This window comes from Chionomys nivalis, chromosome 5 (genome assembly GCF_950005125.1).
Source record: "Chionomys nivalis chromosome 5, mChiNiv1.1, whole genome shotgun sequence".
NCBI classification, from domain to species: domain Eukaryota; kingdom Metazoa; phylum Chordata; class Mammalia; order Rodentia; family Cricetidae; genus Chionomys; species Chionomys nivalis.
This window is the reverse complement of record NC_080090.1, coordinates 90,255,054-90,263,964: the sequence shown is the minus strand read 5'-3', so window position 1 is coordinate 90,263,964 and position 8,911 is coordinate 90,255,054. Positions and strand designations below refer to the sequence as shown.

General features: G+C 42.5%; 1 non-coding gene across 1 annotated transcript; it reads right to left on the bottom strand.

The window, feature by feature from the left end:
• Positions 1-6,935: 6,935 nt before the first annotated feature.
• LOC130875285 (U6 spliceosomal RNA) lies at positions 6,936-7,039 on the bottom strand. Its single transcript, XR_009057213.1, has one exon. It is a non-coding gene; the product is annotated as a U6 spliceosomal RNA (small nuclear RNA).
• Between the last annotated feature and the right edge of the window lie 1,872 nt (positions 7,040-8,911).

Sequence of the window (8,911 nt, the reverse complement as noted above, 5' to 3'; positions counted from 1 at the left end):
TTGCCAGATGAAGGTTCTAAGGTGATATGTAAGACATTCATCAGTATAGGATAGGGTCATTTCAGGTTCCCTCTCCTCAGTTGCCCAAGGTACCAGCTGGGGACATCTCCCTGGACACCTGCGAACCCCTCTAGAGTCAAGTCTCTTGCCCAGGTGGAAATATTAATTAAAAAAGAATAAAAAAAAAATGAAAAAAAAAGAACCTCAAGAATACCATGTCTGCCTGAATTCTGCCATGCTTCCTGATATAACAATAATGGACTAAACCTCTGAACTGTTTGTTATACAGCCACAATTAAATATTTTCTTTTATAAAAAAAATAAAATAAATAAATTAGCTATCCCTTCCTGTTTCCTCACCTTTGGACAGAGAACAAAAGGGAGCAGTGTTAGTTTCTACTGTGGCTGAAGCCTGCCTCTGCAGACAGAGCAGTTACGTCATCAGCTGTCGCCAGATGCTCACTTCCACTGTCGCTGTGATACACGTGCTCCCCTTAAAAGTGTCTGCCAGGCATGGCTTGCTCTCTTCGCCTCTTCTTTCCTCTCTTGCCTCTTTCTCTCTTGCTTCTCTTGTCTTGCTCCTCTTCCCTGTTCTCTGCCTGCCTCTCTCTTGTTCCTGCTCCATCATGGCCTTTGTGCCCCCTCCCCACCCCCATAAACCTCTTGCACAAAACAAAAGAATAAAGAAAAAAAGAGGAATTTTAAATTACATTTTATTTCTTTTTAGTGTGTGTGTGAGAGAACTACAGTACCCGTGTGGAGGTTAGAGGACACGTTCTAGGAGTTGGTTCTCTCCTTCTGTCATGTGGGCCCCAGGGTTCTGACCCAGTCCCTCAGGCTTGGCAACAAGGACCTCTGCCCACCGAGTCACCTTGCCGGTCTGTGTTCCACATTTCTAACGTAGATTTTTGAAAACACAGTGTAAACATGCTACATGCTCGTGATTTGAGCTACTACTGATTTCTCACGATTCAGAACTCCCGAGGACCATGAGGAGAAACATCAACACAGCAGAAGGTTCTCAACAAGCACAGGCTTGGGGCAAGATGAACCTGGCTGGAATTCCAGCGCAATCGCTCAGGAACAGCCGTTCTTGGCGCACATCCCTCGCACCCTTTGAAGCTTGGTCCCTCCTGTACGGGAAGGGATAGGAATTCCAGCATGACGGGAAAACAGAGCAGACAGTCACTCACTCAGTGCACAGGAACAAGATTGCGAGGATAATAGACACTTAGGTACGGTTCTGCACAGTACGGGGGAGGCAGACATGTTGGGGGTGTTGTTTTTAGTTGCAGAGGGAAGGTACCATTTACGAGTCATGCTTTGCAGGCTGGGAAACAAGGTCAAAGTGGGGAGCACTAGAGAGTGTTGACCTCCAGACAAGTATGGAAGGGTCTAGACAGTCTAGATCTCTGGTTTGCCGTGAGCAGGCTTTCCCATCAGAAACGCTGATCTATCTGCTGTTTACGTGGACCAGCGGGTAGGGTGCGTGCAATTCATGCACAAAGCACAGCTTTTGACCCACTCAGCACCCAAATATACAGAATGGTGATGCACACCTAATTCACAGTACTCAGGAGGCGGAGGCAGGAGGGTCCGAATTTCATGTCATTGCTAGCTATATCGTGAGTCGAGGCCAGCTTGAGCTACACAAGACTACGCCTTAAAATCAAACTGAAACAAACCACAATGAAAATCAACAACACCAATACCAACAAACCATAGAAGGCCCTCCTTTGGAATTCCAAGGACCCAGTACTTCTGGGGGTAAAACAGGCTTAGCTGCGCTGGCTGAGCTGATGATGATCGTGGCTGAGATACTGGTCTGAAGTTAGGAAGTGGAAACACTGGGCACTCACCGCACTGGCTGCGTGTCCAGTTCCAGCTGGCTGGCTGGCTCCCAAGCCCTATTCCAGCAGGCAGAAGGTGGGCAGTCCCTGCTGGGGTGTTCTAGAACCTCTGTGGCTATGATAGCTGCTATTGGTCCTCTCTTCTTGAGGGCTAGGATGGCTCCAAGGCTGTCTAGAAGAATGAAGGAAAACTCAGGTCCCATTTACTGGCTAGTCTTCACGTAGGGGTTCTTAAAATATTCTTTATCCATTTTATGCATGCACACATACACACACACATAAATAAATTTTGGTCATTTTACCTCTATTACCTGCACTCACTCCTCTCCCTTTCCTATGGAAGCTGTTCTTTCCAACAAATACTTTTAATTTTTAAAAAAAAATTTATGTTCACGGCTGGAGAGATGGCTCAGCGGTTAAGAGCACTGGCTGCTCTTCCAGAAGACCAGGGTTTGATTCCCAGCATCCACATGGCAGTTCACAGCTATTTGTAACTCCAGTTCAGGGGATTTGACACCTTTACATCAATGCACATAAAATAAAGTTAAATAAATTATTTGTTTTAAAAAAATTTTATGTTTTTATTTTGCGGTTTTGTGTGTATGCATATGTGTGTGTGTGTGTGTGAGAGAGAGAGAGTGTGTGTGTTTGACTCAGTGAGTTTAACTGGGGTTGCTTGCATGAAAAGTTACTTACAGGAGCTTGGGAAACTTACCAGTGACTACACTATAGAAGAAAATGTCAACCCTGCACTAGCAACTGGTAATTGCCAAAAGACCCAGCCTGGAGAGGTATGGTCTTGTGAGCCCCCTCCTTTAGGAGCCTTCTGGTGTGAGACTTTTTGGCATGACTGGACCCAGAGCCTGTCAGGGAGGCTGTTACCATCCACACACAAGGCTTTGATTCTGAGCCAGGCTTGGCCTCTTTCAGAGAGCCACATGCAAATTCTCCCTAAAGTACCATTTTACCCATACATAAAGAGAACTATTGTTGGGGGGCGAGCCTGGGGTTCTGTGATAATAGCGTTTTCACGAAGAAAAATCACACCCCCATCATCTGCACAGTTGAGAACATGGAACCTACTATTGAGCCATTCGGGCTACAATGAAGCATTATCTGCTAAGATGGGCCTACCTGTGGGAGGCTGGGGAAGGCAGGTGAGCCCGGGTTTGCAGGGACTGTTGGAAATGAATGGGTAAAATCCATTTGTCCATCCAAGAATGATTAAAAGCAATCATAGCTCTGCTGAGAAGCCCTGGCCTCACCGAAGTGGGAAGCAAAAGTGGGTAATTCACCATTATCAAAAGAAAAAGACAGCAGAGAAAGGGGTGGGAGAAGAGGGGAGGAGAAGAAAATGGGATTCATGAAGTTCAGACTGAAGTGCCAACTGAGGGGAGCAGCTAGACTCTAGAGGTCCTTTTAAGGCTTATTTAAGGGCGATGCCGTCTGTAGGTGACAGTGAATTGCTGATGTGACTGTGTTATTGAATATGGCTCTCACCTGAGTCAGGAGCCAAGCAGTGGCAAGACAGTTGCTGCCAGAGGGACATGGGCTTAGGGAGAGGCTACAGGGCTCTCTATTTTCTATAAATTGGGGTGCAGGGGCTGCCCATTGTTTTCCCTCTTTTCATCCCCAATGCACTCTTAATCATCCTCGGGTGAGCAGAGAGTAGTGTGGTTTGGTGGCTTCCTGCCTGTGAGACTCACTTGGGGATCTCAGGAACCTCCAAAGCTGGTGACCCTCCCCTGACAATCTAAGTCCCAGAATCACTTCTCTGGGTAAAAACGTGGTTGTCACACAGTTTCAGAGCTCAGGCCTACACAATGGGCCCAAGGGCAGGCCTGATACCTATTTTTGAATCCCATACTATATAAGTGAAAATTACTTAAAAATATTCACAGATCCTCAGCGTCCACAGTGGAATATGACCATGACCACAGGAGGAGACTTGACCGAGGTGTCATGGTCTCCTGACTCCAGACCAAGCTCCTTAGTGTTTTCCAGTCACCGTCATTCTTTTGGTTTCTTCTTCATTTCATCTCTGTCCAGCTGTATCATTGAGTTTGAGGTCTCTTTGCTTTCTCAGCCCTTTTCTTTGACTATTGACAAATAGTCACTGAGTAGGTGCTGAAAAGATGCTTCCCAGGCCACGCTCTTGCCTTGCGGATACATCATGGCTTTCCTTACCTGTGTACATCTCTGTCTCTGTCTGTCTCTGTGTGTGTGTGTGAGAGTGAGCATGCACACGCAGAAGTCTGAGGACAACTTGCTGACTGGATGTCAATTAGATTTCTCTCCTGTTATCTCCTGGTGGTTGTACATAGTATCACATTTTACATTGCAATCTTTGCTCCATCTTAAGGTCTTATGAAATGTGTAAACTTTATTTTTAGTTTTTTTTTTTTTTTTTTTGCAGCTGTATATCCAGTGTTTCCAGAACCATTTGTCTTTCCCCGCCCATTGTGTTTCTTTTGATAATTTGTCAAAGAAGTTGACTATATTTATATGGGTCACTTGTAGGATTTTTATTGTGTTGCTGATCAATCTATCTTGTTATTATTATTTTTTGACAAATTCTTTACTATCCTGATAATTGTGGCTTTATAATAAGTCTTGAGGTTGCATAATATCAGTTTCCTGACTTTGTTCTTGTTCAATAATATGCTGCCTATTCTGGTTCCTTTGCATCTCCAAATAAACCTTAGAATTCAATTTGTTGATACTGATCAATCAATGTACTGAGATTTTGATTGACTCTCAGTCAATTTGAGAAGAGCTAATGGTTCACCATCATTGAGCTGTCCTCTCTTTACATATACACTGCTTCCCCATGTACTTAGTACTCCTTTGACATCTTTCTTCACAACTTTGTAATTTTCCATGTTTAGATTGCACATACACATTTTTATTTAAATTGCACGTGTTTGTTTAGTATGTGTGTGTGCATGCATGCATGCTACAGTGTGTGTGTGTGAAGACTGCAGGACAACTTGTAGGAGTTGTTTCTCTCTTTTCACTATGTTGATTTCAGGGATCAAACTCAAGAGGTCAGGCTTGGTGCCCTTTACCCACTGACCCATTTGATGCCCCACATTTTCTTATGTTTAATACTTAAATATTTTATAGCTTTTGGTGGTAATGCAAATGTTGTTGTATGTGCTTTTAAAATTTTTAATTATTAGTTTATTTTTGGGTACAGGTAATTCTGTGTACCACATGTATGCTTAATCAGAAGAAGTCATTGGATTTCCTGGAAGTGGAGTTACTGATAATTGTGAATAGCTGTGTGAATGTCAGGAATTGCACATGTGTCCTCTGGAAGAGCAGCCAGTGCTCGTAAGCACTGAATCATATCTTCAGCCCATTTTTAAAGTAAGCTATTTGACCTATTAGCTCAGGCTTATTATTAACTAGCTCTTACAACTTAAATTAACCCACAATTCTTGTCTATATTTAGCTACATGGCTAGGTACTTTTTTTTTTTTTTTTTATCAATGAGACCTTCTCATTTTGCTTCCTCTGCATCTGGCTGGTAACTGCATCTCAGCCTCTGTGTTTTTAATTTTGAATTCAACTCTTTGATTGCTGATCTATAAGAAAACTCAGTTCTGGAAGCCCATCTCGCTTGAATCTCTGTATGCCCTGTGCCTGCTGCCATGGTCTCTATGACTTGATATGTGTCAGTCCTGTTGTGTCTGGAAGGCACTGTTTTCTTGGTTTCTTCTATCCCCACTGGCTCTTAAAATCCTTTCACTACTTCTTTCACATAGTTCCCTGAGCCTGATGGGAAGGTATTGAACGAAGATATCTTTTTTATAGCTGAGTATTCCAAGGTCTCTCACTTTCTGTATGTTGTTCATTTGTAGATTTCTGTATTAGTTTTCATCCATGGCAGGAGGAAGTTGCTCTGATAAAAGCTGAGCAAGATACCGATCTATAAGTGTAGCGGAATGTCAGTAGGAGTCATTTTATTGTGACTCTCCCTTAGCAGAACAGTTGTGTGGTTTTCCCCTAGGTCCATTGCCTATCTGGTCTCAGGTTTCTGGCTACCTGAGCAGTGCTAGGTATGGGTCCCATAACATGGAGTGGGCATTCAATCCAATCAGACAGTGGTTGGTTACTCCCACAACTGTAGAGCCATTGTTGTACCAGTGTATTATGTAGGCAGATTCCTACTGTAGATCAAAGGAGGTGTAACTGGGTTGGTGTTAACATTTTTTTCTCTGGTAGTGTTCAAAGTGCCTGCTAGTATCATGAATACTCATAAGTAGGGGTGAAGGATCTAGTTGGGTACCAGCTCCACTTCTCTGCATTCAATAAGTATGTAAGTGTTGTCTACAGCAATAGGGCTTTACAATCAAATTATAGAGAGCAACCAGTAGACTTAGCATTAACCCAAATTGTTTGGGAGTTTCCATGGGCACCTTCAGCCAACAGCTCTATTAAATGGAACTCATTCCTGGTACTGGGGGATTTCACTCAGTGGTGAGAGATGTCTAGTTAGTGCTATATCTCCCCTGCTTTTTGGTGACTCCAGTTAGATTTCTTTTATATGTGTACATATTTTAAGAAGATTCAACTGTAGTAGGTTTCCATATGGTCCCTCAAATGGCCCTGTTAGTATTACCTGTCCCTCTATGTATTTTCTTCCTTAGCCCCATCTTCCCTTCACATCTTTGTTTAATGTGTATTAACTTTAAATCCTACAATCGTGCTCAAACTACTTATTAATTATATGGTAATTTATTTAAATTTTCTACATAGGTGATTGTGCCATCGAAGAACAAAGATGTCTTCTTCCTTTCTTTCCCTCCTTTGTACATTTTAGCTGTGAATTTGTCTCCTATTGCTATAGCTATATCTCCTAGAATTTGGTTGAAACATAGACACAAGATGTTTTATTCTTCATCTTTGTAAGAAAAATTCGAATTTCATACCACTCATTTCATTTCTTTTATTTTTTTTTCTGAAAAACACCTAATCTTTGTTTCATAGAAGTAAATAGGCATATATTTATGGATACATATATGCATACATAATTCATGTTCATATATGTATGTATAAATCCCCAACAAAAGATGTTATAACAAGATGGAATAGTTCACAGATTGGTGTGTCATCCATTCACAGGGTGCATGCCAAACTTCTCTCTATTATTCTAGTTTTAGTACATGTGCTGCAAATATCATTTGAGTGTTAATTCTCTACCAGGCATTACTTTATATGCAGAAATGTAACTATCATGCAGATCTGCGAAACTCCCAACAGTCCTGGAGCTTCAGTGCTAGAGCGGTTGCAAAGTTGACGAAAGAATTTATGGCACTTGCTTGCTTGTGGGGTCAGAAATACTACGCCCTTCAGACTGGGAGCTTTAGGCAGTATATTCTACTGCCTCATTGTTCTGGAGCCCGGAAGTCCAACATCAAGGTGTCTGCAGATGCCTCAGTTACTTTTCTAGTTACTATGACACAATGTCTGACGAAAGCAACCGAAGAGAGGAAGGGTTATTTCGGCTCACAGTTTTAGAATACAGTTTATCCTGGGCAGGACGGTGTGACGGTAGGAGCAGTAAGAGTGTGAGGTGAGGTGACAGGAAGGAGAGAGACAGAGACAGAGAGAAAAAGAAGATGATGCTTAGCTTGTTTTTTCCTTTTTATTCATCCCAGGATCCCCATCATGGAATGGTGTCCCCATATGTAGAGGGGATCTTTCCACATCACTTACCCTAGTCTAGAAACTCTCTCATAGACAAGCCTCTGGGCTTGTCTCTTGAATGATTGCACATTCTCTCAAGTTGACAATCAGAATAAACCATTACAATGGTTTAATCAGTATAAACCATTACAATGAGGTTGACTTCTCTGAGGTCGCTCTGCTTAGCTGGTGACTGGTCACCTCCTTGTGCCTTCATGTGCCAGTCCTCCTTTTGTCTATACCTATGTTCAAGTCTTCTCTCATTGGATTAAAATCCACCCTAATATCTACCCATTTTTTCATGCAACTGCTTCTTTCAAAAATTCTACATATGTGATGGCATTCTGAGGTACTAGGGTGCTAGCATATGAATTTCCAGAGGGGTGCAGTTAAGCCAGTATATAGCATAACTTTAAAGGTGGTTTGGATATAGGTACAGCCTATGTGGCTTGTCTACCTGTGACACCTTTTCCCACAGAAAGAAGAGTGGCTTTGGTCAACAGAGTGGCCCAAAGGGAAAACTAAGGTTTTCTCTCTTTGAAATTACATAGGCTACATGACGATTAGACCTATGGCCTAGATATCATTAAAATGATATTCCAGGGCAGTGGTTCTCAACCTGTGGGTCATGACCCCTTGGGGGAGGGGAAATGACCTTTCTGTAGGGGTTGCCTACGACCATCAAAAATAGCTATTTACATTAATATTCTTAACAATAGCAAAATCACAGTTATGAAATAGCAATGGAAATAATTTTATGGTTGGGAGTCACCGCAACGCGAGGAACTGTATTAAGGGTCACAGCATTAGAAAGGTTGAGAACCACTGTTCTAGGGGCTAGAGAGACATTTCAGCAGTTATTACAGAGGCCCTGGCTTCCAAAGCCTCCACTGGGTGACTTATCTGATTGTAAACTCTAGCTCCAGGAGATCCAATGCTCTCCTCTGGCTTCTGCAGGTACCTACATCCACATGTACACATGCACATTAATTTTAAAATAAAAGAAATCTTTAAAAAAATGACGCACAAAACAAGCCCAGGTCTTGTTTGTATGTTTAGCATAGCTTACTGATGATAAGTGAGTTATTTCTATAAGCGACTCAGGGCAAGCCTGCAGCCATTCCATGCGAAAGCATCAAAGCTGTTTATTTCCCCCTTTAATCACCTCTTATTTGTTGATAAGGTTCCAGTGAGAGCAGCTCCTGCTGTTTTATGTGCTCTGTTGCCATGTGGCTCATTGGTTTCTCTTCATCTAAGCTTCTGTGGCTTTACTAAACCAATCACTTTTCCCTGTCATGGTAAGTTTTCGGCGTTGACATGCCAAGCACAAACCCACTGAATCAACACTCCTTTCTGTGCAGTTCTAG